At 51.8% G+C, this 17,194-nt stretch overlaps 1 long non-coding RNA gene across 1 annotated transcript in view; it reads right to left on the reverse strand.

Moving 5' to 3' along the window:
* LOC115474888 overlaps positions 1 to 17,194 on the reverse strand; it is a 204,102-nt gene that overhangs the window by 96,256 nt on the left and 90,652 nt on the right. The gene's annotated exons all lie outside the window — the stretch shown is intronic.

Consider the following 17,194-nt stretch of genomic DNA (forward strand, 5'->3'; position numbering starts at 1 on the left):
GTCCCCTGAGTTTCAGTGGGTTCTGATCTTTCCCCTCTTGGAGCAGCTTCTCCGTCTGAGTAAGTTGTTGGCGCAATTCAGTTTCTTTAGTACACCTCTCCCTCCATCTCTCTGATCGCAAGGCTATCAAATGTCCTCTCATTACCGCTTTAAATCCCTCCCACAGCACAGTTGGGGAGACCTCCCCGTTATCATTAAAACTGGATATATTCCTGAATTTTCATTTCTATCTGGGATATATTAGATGGGTCCGCCAGTAGGGCGTCATCAAGGCGCCACTGCCGTTTCTTTTTATTAGGGTCTGACCCCTTGATTGTAAGTATCACCGGTGAGTGATCCGACCAGGTGTGAGGAAGTATGGATTGCTCTCCTACTGATCCCAACAAGGAGGCATCCCCCAGCCATATGTCTATTCTAGAAGAGGACTGATGCCCATGGAGTAGTATGTGTATGCTCGTTGAGAGGGATTATCTTTTCGCCAGTAGTCTATAAGTTGCCAACGTGTTACGAACTCATGAAGTTTCCGCCTATCTTGTTTGGCATAGCTCACCTTACGGGTTGTGTTGTTTAGCAAAGGGTGTAGAGTGAGATTAAAGTCTCCTCCCACCAGTAGGGATCCCTCAACATGCCTAGTTAGGACTTGATCCACTTTTTGAAGAAAATCCCCCTGGTTTGTGTTGGGGCAATATACATTCACCAATGTGTAAGTTCTCCCCCCTAGTGTAAGTACTATCATCAGATATCTCCCTTCTTTATCTTTTATAACCTTTTTTATCTCCCAGGGCTTACCACTACGAAATGCCACCAGGACCCCTTTGCTTTTTGTGTTGTCTGTACTTGAGGCAAAATAAATGATAGGGTATTTCTTGTTGGTACACAAGTATTCGTACCTAGGCTTTAGGTGGGTCTCTTGTACCAGTCCTATGTCTACCCCAAGTCGCTTTAGTTCTCGAAACAATAGTTGTCGTTTTCTGGGTATATTTAGCCCCCTGACATTAAGCAGCATGCATTTAATATCCCCCATTACCACTTAAAGTGTAAGCTTTCGCCCCTCTACCTTGCTTTTACTTTGGCCATTATCATATGTCTTATCTGTTGCTTGTACCATACAAAGTTTGCTTTTGTTTCCCTCTATCCCCCCCACAAAATTCCCTCTCCCCCTCCCAACCTCTCCCCATACATTCTAGGCATCACTTTACAACCCTTGTAGATGCCTACTCAGAAAGGAAGGAACAGCTGGTGCTTCCTCGGGGCCCCGCCGCAAGAACATATTTCAAACTACCTCATGTCCAATGCTGGAGTGTAGCTCCACACAATCAACTTCAACATCAACAGCAACTTTAAAGTTAGTAGCATTCCCTGTTGCATATTTTATATCTCATCAAGTGATCTGCGATGCAGATTGTTGGCGTTGTAGTCTCTTCGGGCCTTTCCCCACCCGTTGCCATTTCGGCGGGAGGGATCGGGTGCTGGGCCTTCCTCCTGGGCCTGCTTCCCGTCTCTCTTCCGGGCAGATTGCTCTGGCTTCTGCGATTGACCGAATTTGGTGCATTTTTCCATCTTTGTAAAATACCAGGGCAAAAGGGTGCCTCCACCTGTATTGAATTTTAAGTTCTCTGAGGTGTCTCGTAAAGGGTCTCAGATCCCTTCTCCGTCGTAGCGTCGCCGCTGCCAGATCTTGGTAGATTTCAATAGTGTAAGAGTCCCACTTAAAGTCCTGGGTTTGCCGCGCCAATTTCAATATTTGTTCTTTTAGTTTATAGCTAGTGAAGCAGGCAATGATATCTTTGGGTTTATTGCCTCTTATCGGTCCCAGCGCCCGGTGTGCTCTTTCCAGCTGCACTGTCTCATTTTCCATCGCAGCCCCGTTCTTGGTAAACAGTTCTTGTACAATTTTTTGGACTACTTGCTCGCTATCTTGGTAGAGTGGTGTTTCGGGTAGGCCTCGAAACCTCAGATTGCTACGGCGGCCTCGATTCTCTAAATCCTCTATTTTGTCAAATAGCAGTTGTTGATCGCCCCGTATTTCAGCGATATTCTGATCTAGCAAATTCAGGGCCTCTACTTGCGTCTCTGTTTCCTCCAGCCGTACTCCCAGCTCCCTGATTTCGCTTCGTAGATCTGTACCCAGCTTTGCCACCTCTGTGCACAGCGCTTTGAGGTCCGCGCTAATGTTTTGCAGCCATGTCTGCAGGCCTGGTTGCTCCTCCTCGGTTGGGTCTATTACTGATTGTTGTTCCACCGGCAGCTCCTGTGTTTTAGGCTTCTCTGTATTCGCCGTGTCTTTCACTTTTCGTGCGTCCGCCATTTTGTTTTTTGGCGTTGTCGCATCTCCCGCGAATGCGAACCGTGAAAGATCAGCTGCTGTCCGACGATGATTCATACGCTATCATGGCGCCATTACACAGGTTAGTGCTGCTGATGATTTTAGCTCTCCAGCGTTGTTTTAAGTTGCGATTGTAGTCGTTTTCGCCGCAAGGACACCGGAGCTATTAACTCAAGCGTCCATGCTGCTTGATGACGTCACTTTGAATAGCATTTCTGACACTGGTATCTCTCCCAAATCTTCCTCGGTGAAGACCGAAGCAAAGAATTAATATAATCTCTCCGCTATGGCTTTGTCTTCCCGGGGTGCCCTTTTTACCTCTCGGTCAGCTAGCGGTCCAACTGATTCTTTTGCCAGCTTCTTGCTTTTAATATACCTAAAAAAGTTTTTACTATGTGATTTTGCCTCCAACGCAATCTTTCTTTCAAAGTCCCTCTTTGCCTTCCTTATCAGCGCTTTGCATGTGACTTGCCATTCCTTATGCTGTTTCTTATTATTTTCAGTTGAATCCTTCATCCATTTTCTGAAGTATTCTCTTTTAGCTCTAAACTTCCTTCACCTCTCTTTTCAACCATTCCGGTTGTTGCTTGGCCTATCTTCCTCCTTTTTTAATACATGTAATATAATTGGCCTAGGCTTCCAGGATGGTATTTTTGAACAGCATCCACACTAAATGTAAATTTTTGGCATTTGCAGATGCTTAAGGTTTTTTTTTTCACCGTTCTTCTGATTTTATCGTAGTGTCCTTTCTGAAACTTAAATGCTAACCCATTGGATTTCCCATGTGTACTTACTCCAGAGCTCTGATCATATGATCACTGTTATCAAGCAGCTACAGCACCATTACCTCCTGTACCAGATCATGAACCATCCTGGCACAAAAGGAAGAATTGTTCTAGAGAAAGGAAAAGAAAACTTGTCCTATGTCAGGACACAGCCTTACCTACTAAAGAAGCGCTGCAGAACAGGTGGAGCAGTCATGCTGAAGCCGCTGAGAAGGAGAAGTGGCACAGACAGGAATACAAGTATGCTGTCCTGTTGAGACAGACATATAAACCCTTGACAGAAATGAAGTCGAGTAGGTCTGAGAAGGAATTCAACACTCCCCTACAGACACCACCTCGGAGAGATTCCGTAAAGTACTGCGTCTTGACACACTGCCTGAAAAGCAGAAAATAAAAAGCATAAGGAAAATGTTTACTTCAGAGACAGGCCTGCTGAAGCTCAAGGTGTAGATGTGCACCAAAGGTAAAGACGCAGTCAAGGTTAACCTTGAGAAACATAGTTATGCCCTCTGTACAGCAACAAGTAGGGGCTCTATGTCCATCGATGGAAAGGAATACGCCCCAAGACAGAGATGTGGCTAGATCCAACAACTGGGTCATGGTCTGCAGCCAGAGATGGAGACATACTCTGCCATCAGAGACAAAACCGTGTTCCGTACCCAGAAGGAAGATGTGGTTCACAGCCAAAGATGTGCCCTACATCTAGAAAGGGAGACATGCTCTGCCTGAAAAAAAAAAGCCCTGCTGTAACCCCCCCCCCCCAGAGATGGGGGGGGTGCGCTCTGCCTCGAGAGATGGAGGCGTGCCTCCCCTTGGAGTTCTCATCTTAACTTTAGTATTATACTGCTGGTCCCTCGCTCGAGCATCAGGTGGGAAGGGAAAGGGAAATGGGACTTGATATACTGCCTTTCTGTAGTATTTTGCAACTACATTCAAAGCAGTTTACATATATACAGGTACTTATTTTGTACCTGGGGCAATGGAGGGTTAAGTGACATGCTCACAGTCACAAGGAGCAGCAGTGAGAATCGAACCCAGTTCCCCAGGATTAAAGTCCGCTGCACTAAACACTAGGCTACTCCTTCACTCCATTAAAGGTTTTAAAGTGACAATACCCAAGGCAATGTCTGCACCAGGCTCCGTGGATCCACAGAGCCTGGTGTGGACACTGCCATAGTGCACTGTCACTTTAAAACATAAAATGAAGATACATACTTGTAGCAGGTATTCTCCGAGGAGAGCAGGTTGATTATTCTCACAACTGGGTCGTCATCCGCAACGGCCCAGGAGACCGGAACAATTACAAAGCAAAAATCAGAGAGTCTTCTAGAACGCAGCGTCGCATGGGACGAACACACCGCGCATGCGCGTACGGCTTCCAGCCTGCGACGCAATCATACTCTCCTCAGTAGAATGAAAAACAAAAAAGAGAACTGGAATAAATCCAAAAGGGGAGGAGGGAGGTTTTCTGAGAATAATCAGCCTGCTGTCCTCGGAGACTATCTGCTACAGGTATGTATCTTCATTTTCTCCAAGGACAAGCAGGCTGTATTATACTCACAACTGGAGTATCCCTAGCCCCCAGGCTCACTCAAAACAAAGAAACATTGGTCAATTGGGCCACGCAACGGCAAGGACATAACAAAGATTGAGACCTAAAAAGAAACACAACTAAGTGAGAGTGCAGCCTGGAACAGAACATAAATGGGCCTAGGAGGGTGGAGTTGGATTCTTAACCCCGAACTGATTCTGCAGCACCGACTGCCCAAACCGACTGTCACTTCGGGTATCCTGCTGAAGGCAGTAGTGAGATGTGAATGTGTGGACTGATGACCCCGTTGCAGCCTTGCAAATCTGTTCAATGCAAGCTGACTTCAAGTGAGCCACCAACGCCGCCATAACTCTAACATTATGAGCCGTCACATGGCCCTCCAGAGTCAGCCCAGCCTGGGCGTAAGTGAAGGAAATGCAATCTGATAGCCAATTAGAGATGGTGCATTTTCCGTTGGCGACTCCCCGCCTGTTGGGATCAAAAGAAACAAACAGCTAGGCGGACTGTCTATAGGGCTCTGTCCGTTCCACATAAAAGGCCAATGCTCTCTTACAATCCAAGGTGTACAACTTCTCTTCACCAGGGCAGGTAGGAGGACGGGAAAAGAATGTTGGCAAGACAAATGACTGGTTCAGATGGAACTCCGACACCACCTTCGGCAAGAACAGGGTGAGTGCGGAGAACTACTCTACTATGATGAAACTTGATATAAGATGCGTGCACTACCAGAGCTTGGAGCTCACTGACTCTACTGACCTTCCAGGTCAAGTTCTTCAGATGGCAGGAATTCAGTGGCTCAAAAGGAGTTTTCATCAGCTGAGTGAGAACGGCGTTGATTTCCCATAACACTGGTGGAGGTTTGACAAGGGGCTTTGACAAAAGTAAACCTCTCATGAAGCAAACAACTAAAGGCTGTCCAGAAATACACTGACCTTCCACACGTTGATGATAAGCACTAATTGCACTAAGGTGAACTCTTACGGAGTTGGTCTTGAGACCAGACTCTGATAAGTGTAAAAGATATTCAAGCAGGGCCCGTGTAGGACAAGAGAAAGGATCTAGGGCCTTGCTGTCACACCAGATGGCAAACCTCCTCCATTTGAAAGAATAGCACTTTTTCGTGGAATCTTTCCTGGAAGCAAGCAAGACTCGAGAAACACCCTCTGAAAGACCTAAGGAGGCAACTTCTAAACTCTCAACATCCAGGCCATGAGAGCCAGAGACTGGAGGTTGGGATGTAGAAGCAATCCCTCGTTCTGGGTGATGAGGGTGGAAAAACACTCCAATCTCCACAGTTCTTCAGAAGACAATTCCAGAAGAAGAGGGAACCAGATCTGATGGGGCCAAAAGGGTGCAATCAGAATCATGGTTCCACAGTCTTGCTTGAGTTTCAGCAAAGTCTTCCCTACTAGAAGTATGGGAGGATACGCATACAGAAGGGGCCTGTCCCCCAATGAAGGAGAAAGGCATCAGACGCTAGTCTATCGTGGGCCTGAAGTCTGAAACAGAATTGAGGGACTTTGTGATTGATCTGAGTGGCAAAAAGATCCACCGAGGGGGTGCCCCACTCTCGGAAGATCTTGAGGACAACGTTCCTGTTCAGAGGCCACTCGTGAGGATGCATGATGCTGCTCAACCTGTTGGCCAGACTGTTTTTTTACGTCTGCCAGATACGTGGCCTGGAGAAGCATGCCGTGATGGTGCACCCAAAGCCACATTCTGCGGCTTCCTGACACAGAAGGCGAGATCCAATGCCCCCCTGCTTGTTGGTGTAATACATCGCAACCTGATTGTCTGTCTGAATTAGAATGATTTGTTTGGACAACCGATCTCTGAAAGCCTTGAGAGCGTTCCAGATCGCTCGTAATTCCAGGAGGTTGATCTGACGATCCTTTTCCTGAAAGGACAAAGCTCCATGAGTGTGAAGTCCATCTACATGAGCTCCCCACCCCAGGAGAGATGCATCCGTCGTCAGCACTTTTTGTGGCTGAGGAATTTGGAATGGACATCCCAAGGTCAGATTGGATCGAATGGTCCACCAATGAAGGGATCTGCAAAACTCGGTGGAGAGATGGATTACATCCTCTAGATTCCCTGTGGCCTGACACCACTGGGAAGCTAGGATCCACTGAGCTGATCTCATATGTAGATGTGCCATGGGAGTCACATGAACTGTGGAAGTCATGTGCCCTAAAAGTCTCAACATCTGCCAAGCTGTGATCTGTTGAGACCCTCCAAACAAGGACACTAGGGCCAGGAGGTTGCCTGCCCTTGCTTGGGGAAGATAAGCTCGAGACGTCCGTGTGTTCAACAGAGCTCCAATGAACTCCAATTTCTGTACCGGGACAAGGTGGGACTTTAGATAATTGATTACAAACCCCAGTAGCTCTAGGAGTCGAATAGTCATCCGCATGGAATGTAGAGCCCCTGCCTCCAAAGTGCTCTTCACCAGCCAATCGTCGAGATAAGGGAACACATGCACTCCCAGTCTGCATAGCGATGCTACGACAACTGCCAGGCACTTTGTGAAGACCCTGGGAGCAGATGCCAGGCCAAAGGGCAGTACACAGTACTGAAAAGTGCCGAGTTCCGAGCCGAAATCAAAGATACATCCTGTTAGCTGGGAGCATCGAGATGTGAGTATAGGCATCCTTTGAGTCCAGAGACCATAGCCAATCGTTTTCCTGAATCATGGGAAGAAGGGTGCCCAGGGAAACCATCCTGAACTTTTCTCGTACTAGAAATTTGTTCAGGGCCCTTAGGTCTAGGATGGGACACAACCCCCCTGTTTTCTTTTGCACAAGGAAGTACCTGGAATAGAATCCCAGCCCTTCTTCCCCTGGTGGAACGGGTTTGACCGCATTGGCCTCCAGAAGGGCGGTGAGTTCCTCTGCAAGTACCAGCTTGTGCTGGGAGCTGAAGGACTGAGCTCCTGGTGGGCAACTTGGAGGCTTGGACACCAGATTGAGAGTGTATCTGAACCGGACTATTTGAAGAACCCACCTGTCGGAGGTTATAAGAGGTCACCTTTGTTGAAAAAATATCAACCTCCCCCCCCCCCCCCCCCCCCCGACCAGCAAGCCGTCCGGTACAGACACTCTTTCTGAGGCTATGCTGCACTGGAGCCAGTCAAAAGCCCGTTCCTTGTTTTTGCTGGGGAGCCCTAGGGGCCTTAGGCGCACGGCGTTGACAGGGATGTGTGTGCTGGGGACTGAGCCTGAACCTGCTGCCGAGAAGCAGGAGTGTACCTACGCCTAGTATAGGAATAGGGAGAAAGCGAATGCTACATACCTGTAGAAGGTATTCTCCGAGGACAGCAGGCTGATTGTTCTCACTGATGGGTTGACGTCCTCGGCAGCCCCCTCCATCGGAAAGTTTACTAGCAAAGGCCTTTGCTAGTCCTCGCGCGCCCATGCGCACTGCGCATGCGCGGCCGTCTTCCCGCCCGAAACCGGCTCGAGCCGGCCAGTCCAGTATGTAGCAAGACAATACACTTCAAGGGAAGACTCAACTCCAAAGGGGAGGCGGGCGGGTTTGTGAGAACAATCAGCCTGCTGTCCTCGGAGAATACCTTCTACAGGTATGTAGCATTCGCTTTCCCCGAGGACAAGCAGGCTGCTTGTTCTCACTGATGGGGTATCCCTAGCCCCCAGGCTCACTCAAAACAACAACCATGGTCAATTGGGCCTCGCAACGGCGAGGACATAACTGAGATTGACCTAAAAAATTTACCAACTAACTGAGAGTACAGCCTGGAACAGAACAAACAGGGCCCTCGGGGGGTGGAGTTGGATCCTAAAGCCCAAACAGGTTCTGAAGAACTGACTGCCCGAACCGACTGTCGCGTCGGGTATCCTGCTGCAGGCAGTAATGAGATGTGAATGTGTGGACAGATGACCACGTCGCAGCTTTGCAAATTTCTTCAATGGAGGCTGACTTCAAGTGGGCTACCGACGCTGCCATGGCTCTAACATTATGAGCCGTGACATGACCCTCAAGAGCCAGCCCAGCCTGGGCGTAAGTGAAGGAAATGCAATCTGCTAGCCAATTGGATATGGTGCGTTTCCCCACAGCCACTCCCCTCCTATTGGGATCAAAAGAAACAAACAATTGGGCGGACTGTCTGTTGGGCTGTGTCCGCTCCAGATAGAAGGCCAATGCTCTCTTGCAGTCCAATGTGTGCAGCTGACGTTCAGCAGGGCAGGAATGAGGACGGGAAAAGAAAGTTGGCAAGACAATTGACTGGTTCAGATGGAACTCCGACACAACCTTCGGCAAGAACTTAGGGTGAGTGCGGAGGACTACTCTGTTATGATGAAATTTGGTGTAAGGGGCCTGGGCTACCAGGGCCTGAAGCTCACTGACTCTACGAGCTGAAGTAACTGCCACCAAGAAAATGACCTTCCAGGTCAAGTACTTCAGATGGCAGGAATTCAGTGGCTCAAAAGGAGGTTTCATCAGCTGGGTGAGAACGACATTGAGATCCCATGACACTGTAGGAGGCTTGACAGGGGGCTTTGACAAAAGCAAACCTCTCATGAAGCGAACAACTAAAGGCTGTCCCGAGATCGGCTTACCTTCCACACGGTAATGGTATGCACTGATTGCACTAAGGTGAACCCTTACAGAGTTGGTCTTGAGACCAGACTCAGACAAGTGCAGAAGGTATTCAAGCAGGGTCTGTGTAGGACAAGAGCGAGGATCTAGGGCCTTGCTGTCACACCAGACGGCAAACCTCCTCCAATGGAAGAAGTAACTTCTCTTAGTGGAGTCTTTCCTGGAAGCAAGCAAGATGCGGGAGACACCCTCTGACAGACCCAAAGAGGCAAAGTCTACGCCCTCAACATCCAGGCCGTGAGAGCCAGAGACTGGAGGTTGGGATGCAGAAGCGCCCCCTTGTCCTGTGTGATGAGGGTCGGAAAACACTCCAATCTCCACGGTTCTTCGGAGGATAACTCCAGAAGAAGGGGGAACCAGATCTGACGCGGCCAAAAAGGAGCAATCAGAATCATGGTGCCTCGGTCTTGCTTGAGTTTCAACAAAGTCTTCCCCACCAGAGGGATGGGAGGATAAGCATACAGCAGGCCCTCCCCCCAATCCAGGAGGAAGGCATCCGATGCTAGTCTGCCGGGGGCCTGAAGCCTGGAACAGAACTGAGGGACTTTGTGGTTCACTCGAGATGCGAAGAGATCCACCAAGGGGGTGCCCCACGCTTGGAAGATCTGGCGCACCACTCTGGAGTTGAGCGACCACTCGTGAGGTTGCATAATCCGGCTCAGTCTGTCGGCCAGACTGTTGTTTACGCCTGCCAGATATGTGGCTTGGAGCACCATGCCGAGACGGCGGGCCCAGAGCCACATGCTGACGGCTTCCTGACACAGGGGGCGAGATCCGGTGCCCCCCTGCTTGTTGACATAGTACATGGCAACCTGGTTGTCTGTCTGAATTTGGATAATTTGGTGGGACAGCCGATCTCTGAAAGCCTTCAGAGCGTTCCAGATCGCTCGCAACTCCAGAAGATTGATCTGTAGATCGCGTTCTTGGAGGGACCAACTTCCTTGGGTGTGAAGCCCATCGACATGAGCTCCCCATCCCAGGAGAGACGCATCCGTGGTCAGCACTTTTTGTGGCTGAGGAATTTGGAAGGGACGTCCCAGAGTCAAATTGGAGCAAATCGTCCACCAATACAGGGATTTGAGAAAACTCGTGGACAAGTGGATCACGTCCTCTAGACCCCCAGCGGCCTGATACCACTGGGAGGCTAGGGTCCATTGAGCAGATCTCATGTGGAGGCGGGCCATGGGAGTCACATGAACTGTGGAGGCCATGTGGCCCAGCAATCTCAACATCTGCCGAGCTGTGATCTGCTGGGACGCACGCACCCGCGAGACGAGGGACAACAAGTTGTTGGCTCTCGCCTCTGGAAGATAGGCGCGAGCTGTCCGAGAATCCAGCAGGGCTCCTATGAATTCGAGTTTCTGCACTGGGAGAAGATGGGACTTTGGGTAATTTATCACAAACCCCAGTAGCTCCAGGAGGCGAATAGTCATCTGCATGGACTGCAGGGCTCCTGCCTCGGATGTGTTCTTCACCAGCCAATCGTTGAGATATGGGAACACGTGCACCCCCAGCCTGCGAAGTGCCGCTGCTACCACAGCTAGGCACTTTGTGAACACCCTGGGCGCAGAGGCGAGCCCAAAGGGTAGCACACAGTACTGGAAGTGGCGTGTGCCCAACTGAAATCGCAGATACTGTCTGTGAGCTGGCAGTATCGGGATGTGTGTGTAGGCATCCTTCAAGTCCAGAGAGCATAGCCAATCGTTTTGCTGAATCATGGGGAGAAGGGTGCCCAGGGAAAGCATCCTGAACTTTTCTTTTACGAGATATTTGTTCAGGGCCCTTAGGTATAGGATGGGACGCATCCCCCCTGTTTTCTTTTCCACAAGGAAGTACCTGGGATAGAATCCCAGCCCTTCTTGCCCGGATGGCACGGGCTCGACCGCATTGGCGCTGAGAAGGGCGGAGAGTTCCTCTGCAAGTACCTGCTTGTGCTGGAAGCTGTAAGACTGAGCTCCCGGTGGACAATTTGGAGGTTTTGAGGCCAAATTGAGGGTGTATCCCTGCCGGACTATTTGGAGAACCCACTGATCGGAGGTTATGAGAGGCCACCTTTGGTGAAAAGCTTTCAACCTCCCCCCGACTGGCAGGTCGCCCGGCACTGACACTTGGATGTCGGCTATGCTCTGCTGGAGCCAGTCAAAAGCTCGCCCCTTGCTTTTGCTGGGGAGCCGCGGGGCCTTGCTGAGGCGCACGCTGCTGACGAGAGCGAGCGCGCTGGGACTTAGCCTGGGCCGCAGGCTGTCGGGAAGGAGGATTGTACCTACGCTTACCAGAAGCATAGGGACCAGTCTTCCTTCCCCCGAAAAATCGTCTACCTGTAGAGGTAGAGGCTGAAGGCTGCCGGCGGGAGAACTTGTCGAATGCGGAGTCCCGCTGGTGGAGAGACTCTACCACCTGCTCGACTTTTTCTCCAAAAATGTTGTCCGCACGGCAAGGCGAGTCCGCAATCCGCTGCTGGAGTCTATTCTCCAGGTCGGCGGCACGCAGCCATGAGAGCCTGCGCATCACCACACCTTGAGCAGCGGCCCTGGACGCAACATCAAAAGTGTCATAAACTCCTCTGGCCAGGAATTTTCTGCATGCCTTCAGCTGCCTGACCACCTCCTGAAAAGGCTTGGCTTGCTCAGGGGGAAGAGCATCAACCAAGCCCGCCAACTGCCGCACATTGTTCCGCATGTGTATGCTCGTGTAGAGCTGGTAAGACTGGATCTTGGCCACGAGCATAGAAGAATGGTAGGCCTTCCTCCCAAAGGAGTCTAAGGTTCTAGGGTCTTTGCCCGGGGGCGCCGAAGCATGCTCCCTAGAACTCTTAGCCTTCTTTAGGGCCAGATCCACAACTCCAGAGTCATGAGGCAATTGAGTGCGCATCAGCTCTGGGTCCCCATGGATCCGGTACTGGGACTCAATCTTCTTGGGAATGTAGGGATTACTTAGTGGCTTGGTCCAGTTCGCAAGCAATGTCTTTTTTAGGACATGGTGCAAGGGAACAGTGGACGCTTCCTTAGGTGGAGAAGGATAGTCCAGGAGCTCAAACATTTCAGCCCTGGGCTCGTCCTCCACAACCACCGGGAAGGGGATGGCCGTAGACATCTCCCGGACAAAGGAAGCAAAACACAAGACTCTCGGGAGGAGAAAGCTGTCTCTCAGGAGAGGGAGTGGGATCAGAAGGAAGACCCTCAGACTCCTCGTCAGAGAAATATCTGGGGTCCTCCTCTTCCTCCCACGAGGCCTCACCCTCGGTGTCAGACACAAGTTCACGAACCTGCGTCTGCAACCTCGCCCTACTCGACTCGGTGGAACCCCGTCCACGGCGGGGGCGTCGAGAGGTAGACTCCCTCGCCCGCATCGGCGAAGCTCCCTCCGCCGACGTAGTCGGGGAGCCTTCCTGGGAGGTGGCCGCTGTCGGCACCGCACGCGGTACCGACGTCGGGGACCTCAACCCGGGCGATGGGCCAGTCGGCGCCACGCTCGACGGTACCGGAGGCGCAAGCACCGCCGGTACCGGAGGGGTAGGGCGCAACAGCTCTCCCAGAATCTCTGGGAGAACGGCCCGGAGGCTCTCGTTTAGAGCGGCTGCAGAGAAAGGCTGAGAGGTCGATGCAGGCGTCGACGTCAGAACCTGTTCCGGGCGAGGAGGCTGTTCCGGGCTGTCCAGAGTGGAGCGCATCGACACCTCCTGAACAGAGGGTGAGCGGTCCTCTCGGTGCCGATGCCTGCTGGGTGCCGAATCCCTCGGCGACCCAGAGCTCTCGGTACCGACATGGGGAGGAGACCGGTGTCGATGCTTCTTCGACTTCTTCCGAAGCATGTCACCGGAGCTCCCCGGCACCGACGAGGAGGACGTAGAATCCATCCGTCGCTTCCTCGGGGCCGAGACCGAAGAAGGTCGATCCCGGGGGGGCTGTACCGCAGGAGCCCTCAGGGTAGGAGGAGACCCACCCGAAGGCTCACCGCCACCAGCAGGGGAATGGACAGCCCTCACCTGCACTCCTGACGATGCAACTCCGTCCGACGACATCAGCAGACGAAGTCTCGGTACCACCGACGTCGATGCAGTCGCCCGATGCCTCGGCGCCGATGCAGAGGTTCGATGCCTCGATGCAGTCGATGAAGCGGCAGCCAAGGAAGATGGTCCGGACGCTGACGACGTCGATGCACTCGATGCCTCCGGTGCCGATGCCGACGAAGAGCCCGAGAACAAAACGTTCCACTGGGCTAATCTCGCTACCTGAGTCCGCCTTTGTAACAGGGAACACAGACTGCAGTTCTGAGGGCGGTGCTGGGCCCCTAGACACTGAAGACACGCAGAGTGCCTATCAGTGAGCGAGATTACCCGGGCGCACTGGGTGCACTTCTTGAAGCCGCTGGAAGGCTTCGATGTCATGGGCGGAAAAATCACGCCGGCGAAATCAAAAGCCGAAATGGCGAAAATTGAAGCACCAAAATTTAGAGGGAGAAAAATCTCGAACGAGGCCAAAAGAGGCCTACCCCGACAACGAAAGAAAACTTACGGGGCAAAAACTGAGAAATACGGTAAGGGCAGAAAACCCGAAAGGGTCTTCCGGAACACTACCGGAGCGCTTCCCAAACTTTTTCAAGGAAAAACAGCAAAAAAACACGTCGAAAAGGACGCGCGAGGTCGACTCTCTGGGGCACGAACGGCGTAACACGACCGTACCGAGCGCGGACGAAAGAAGACTGGCCGGCTCGAGCCGGTTTCGGGCGGGAAGATGGCCGCGCATGGGCGCGCGAGGACTAGCAAAGGCCTTTGCTAGTAAACTTTCCGATGGAGGGGGCTGCCGAGGACGTCAACCCATCAGTGAGAACAAGCAGCCTGCTTGTCCTCGGAGAACTCCTCTTCCCTCCAAAAAACCTCCTGGATGAGAAGGTGGTAGCAGAAGACGCCCGGTGGGAGAGAGAATCCATAGCATCATGGTGCTTTTTGATCTGATCGACCATGTCCTCTACTTTCTCTCCAAAAAGATTATCCCCCCGGCAAGGAGCATCCGTCATTCGCTGCTGGGTCTTATGATCCAGGTCAGGATGCTACATGAAAAGTGTCGTAAGTCCCCCTGGCCAGGAATTTACGACACGCCTTCTGCTGCCTGACCACCTGGTGAAAAGGTTCGGCGAGCTCCGGAGGAAGTGCTTCAACCAAACTAGACAGTTGCCTCACCGAGTTCCGCAAGTGGATGCTCGTGTAGAGCTGGTAAGTCTGGATCTTGGCGGCGAACATGGCAGCCTGATACGTTTTCCTCCCAAAAGAATCCAAGGTCCTAGATTCTCTGCCTGGGGGCGCCGAGGCATAGTCTCTAATACTCTTGGCTCTTCTGAGAGCAGAGTCCACCACCACAGAATAGTGTGGAAGGTGGGCGTTCACCATTACAGGCTCTCTACGGACTCTGTACTGGGACTCAGATTTTTTGGGGACCACTGAATTAGAAAGAGGGCACGACCAATTTCGCATAAGTAGCTCCCTGAGCGTATTATGCAAGGGGGCCATTGCAACCTCTGCAGGCAGAGAAGGATAATCCAAGACCTCAAGCATCTCGGCCCTGGGCTCATCCACAACCTCCATAGAGAATGGAATGTCCTTAGACATTTCCCGAACAAAAGACGAGAAAGAAAGACTCTCAGGTGGAGACATTCTACTTTCAACTGGCAGAGTAGGATCAGAGGGAACCCCACATAACTCTTTCTCCGAAAAGTATCTGGGGTCTTCCTCGTCTTCCCACGAGCGCTCATCCTTGGTATCGGACAAAAGCTCCCTAAGAGCAGCCCGAACCTGAGCCTGTCTCAATGTCGAGGATCGACGACCTCATGGGGGGTGTTGAGAAGTCGACCCCTGCCTGGACCCCGGTGAAGCTTCCTCCACCAATGTCAAGGGGGAATCGACCTGGGTGACAGTCGACGCCGAGGACAGGGATCTCACTGTTATGATTGGGGTCTGAACCCCTCTCAAACTTACCTCTTTCCTGGGGGTCAGCTTCTTAGCTGGCTTCTGTTTCTTTTCTCTGTCCTTTCTGAGCTGGCTCTGTCTCTCTGTGCTGGCAGCTTCCAGCAGCATAGGGTTAATTGTTTCATTTTACCACAGCTGTGTGTGTTGCCTGAGTTGCTCTACCTCTCTTTGGGTGTACTGGCTTCAAGTGTTTCACGGTGTTGCATTGGTGTGGGTTGGGCCTCTCTGGGTCAGTGTGCTTTTGCCTAGGTCTAGGGAGTGTGACATCATCAGGGAGGGCCTTGATAAGGAAGTGGTGTTGTTTCCTTCAGAGCCTTTGCAACGGTTGTGTTTGCTTTAGGTAGGGTGGTGCAGTGTGCACTTCTGACTTTGTGTCTAGTTTCCCTGCTTGCTTTTGCTAAGGGCCAGGTTAGTGTTAGTGCAGTGTGCACTGGTGACTGTGTGTTTAGCTTTCCTGCTTTTCCCTTATGGTTCCCCTGTTTTTCCCTCTTGGTTTGGAAGCATTGCTGTGTGTAGGGCTTTGGAAGCTCTGTTGCTGATAAAAGTACTTCAGGGTTTGGTGTTGTTAGGAACACTGCAGAGTTTGCTGTTAGAAGTACTTCTGGTGTTTGTGCTATTGGGAGCATTGCAGTCTTTGCTGTTGGTGTTTGGTGCTTTAGAAGCACTTTTGGCTTATGTGTTAGCTTCACTGCTTTTTCCTTGTGGCTCCCCTGTCTTCCCTTTTAGTGCTAGGAGCTCTTCTGGTTGCTTGCCAGAGTAGTGCTTAGGAAGCACCTTGTTAGTTGTATCTAGCTTGCTAGAGCAGTGCTTAGGTAGCTGGTTAGTTCTGTGTTTAGCTTATTAGTGTAAAGCTCTGCTTGTAGCTTGGTGCTTAGTAGCACCTGTGTTAGCTTTGTGTTTAGTTCCCTGCTCTGTTAGTTTAGGGCTTAGGAAGTCCCTTTCTTGAGCAGGGCTTAGGAGCTCCTGTTTAGTATAGGGCTTAGGAAGTCCTTTTGTCAGTTTACTGTTAGGAACACTCCTGCTGGTTTAGGGCTTGGGAGCACGTAGATCAGTTTAGGTTTAGGAGCACTTTTGTTTCCAGTCCTGGTCCCTATGTCATCCGGTATCCAGTAAGTCCTGTCGGCTACTCGAACCCAGGAGCTCAACTTCTGGGGGGCTTAGTAGCTAAGTGCAGGTGAAGCTGTGTGGACCAGTCCGGTGTGCTCCAGTCCAGTGTTCCAGTCCTGTGTCCTCCAGTCCGGGGGATTCCAGTCCATGTGTTCCGGCTCGCTGGGCGGTGCCTGCAGTCCCTGCCGGTGCCGGTGTGCTTGCCCAGCGTTGGTTGGTGGGTTTTACCTGCTGCTGTTGCTCCTCGTCAGCAGCCCAAGGGCTCACGTTTGCTCCAGAGCCCGGCCCCGTGGGCTCTGAACCTGAGAACCTGACACTCACCAAAGGTGATGGCCCAGATGCCGCGTCCGCAGTCAGTACAGACGGCGCAAGCACCCCCGACACCGAGGCAGACTGGCGAAGCAACCCTTCCAGAAGCTCCAGAAGAAGGGGCCTGATACGCTCATTGAGAGCTTCCATCGGAAAAGGCTGGAGGGCCGGTGCAGGAGTCGGTTGCAGAATGTGAGGGGGCTCGAGAGCCGGTGCCAGGCTGCCAGATGACCAACACATCGGCACTTCTTGTATGGAGGGTGAGCGGTCCTCCCGGTGCTGACGCTTCTTGAGTGCCGACTCCCTCGGCTCCCCGTGCATGGAAGGAGATACCGTGCATGGAAGGAGAACAATGACGGTGCTTCTTTGCCTTCGCTCGACGCCCGTCATCGAGACTCCTCGGTACCAATGAGGAGGACATGGAATCCTCACGCCTCCTCGAGGCCAGGACCGACGAAGCTCGGTCCCGGGGGGCCTGCATAGCAGTAGGCCTCGAGATAAGTGGAGACCCACTCGATGCCTCGCTGCTCCCAGCA

This window comes from Microcaecilia unicolor, chromosome 1 (assembly GCF_901765095.1).
Source record: "Microcaecilia unicolor chromosome 1, aMicUni1.1, whole genome shotgun sequence".
Taxonomy (NCBI): Eukaryota; Metazoa; Chordata; class Amphibia; order Gymnophiona; family Siphonopidae; genus Microcaecilia; species Microcaecilia unicolor.